General features: G+C 48.1%; 1 protein-coding gene across 7 annotated transcripts in view; it reads left to right on the plus strand.

Annotated features, from left to right (window-relative positions):
* The window catches only part of Iffo1 (intermediate filament family orphan 1), a 17,595-nt gene that overhangs the window by 12,571 nt on the left and 4,016 nt on the right, over positions 1 to 1,008 (plus strand). The gene's annotated exons all lie outside the window — the stretch shown is intronic.

Raw genomic sequence — 1,008 nt, forward strand, 5'->3', positions numbered from 1 at the left:
CCCCCCCATTTCTTTTGTGGAGGATGCACCCTGTAATCACTCGGGAGCTAAGTCTTAGGTGGAGGAGCGGGTTATAAGTGAGAAAATGAAGTAGATCGAAAGGCTATAACAGAAGCCAGGCTCCCTCCATTGCAGTGAGACTTTGGAATATTTCCTGGGGAATCAGCTTCAGTTGAGGGAAGGCTCAGTGGCAAAGATGGACAGATGAGCAGGACCCAGTCTGCCCTTAAACAGTGCCTCTCAACCTTCCTAAGGCGTCCACCCTTTAATACAGTGCCTCATGCAGTGGTGACCCCCAGCATAAAATTATTTCATTGCTACTTCATAACTGTAATTTTGCTACTGTTTGAATTATAAATACGGACGTGCAGAGTATCCACTATTAACCCCTAGAGGAGTGGAGACCCATAGGTTAAGGGCCGCTGCCTTAAAAAACTGAGTTCCAGGTCAATGAGGAAGGCCAGAGCCAGGGTGAGCTAAGCCATAAAAAAACACTAGGAGGAGTGCACCATCCCATAGATCCCGCCTCTCCTCACGGGAGTGAAGGCACGCATGCTCACACCGACACCCTTTCCTTGTCATTCTTTGCCTTGTTCTTTCTGGAGTCCTGGGGATTGAAGCCAGGATCCATGCTAGGCAAGATTTCTTCACAGAGCTACATCTCTGAAGACTTTTTTTTTTTTTTTAGACAAGACTCCTTCATGTAGTTTAGACTGGCCTCAAACTTGCAATTGAACAAGCTTACCTGCAACTCCTGATTCTTCTGCCTCCTCCTCCCTAGTGCCGGGATTGCAGCTGTGTGTCACCAGATATGCTGCTGGAGACCAATTGGATGCTTGTGCTGCAGGCTAGGCAAGCCTTCTCCCAGCAGAGTTTATTCTCAAATTCTCTGTACCTGTAAACACCTTAAAAATTAAATTTTAGCTGGGCGGTGGTGGCTCACGCCTTTAATCCCAGCACTTGGGAGGCAGAGGCATGCGGATTTCTGAGTTCGAGGCCAGCCTGGTC

The sequence above is a fragment of the Mastomys coucha genome, unplaced genomic scaffold (genome assembly GCF_008632895.1).
Source record: "Mastomys coucha isolate ucsf_1 unplaced genomic scaffold, UCSF_Mcou_1 pScaffold20, whole genome shotgun sequence".
Classification (NCBI taxonomy): Eukaryota; Metazoa; Chordata; class Mammalia; order Rodentia; family Muridae; genus Mastomys; species Mastomys coucha.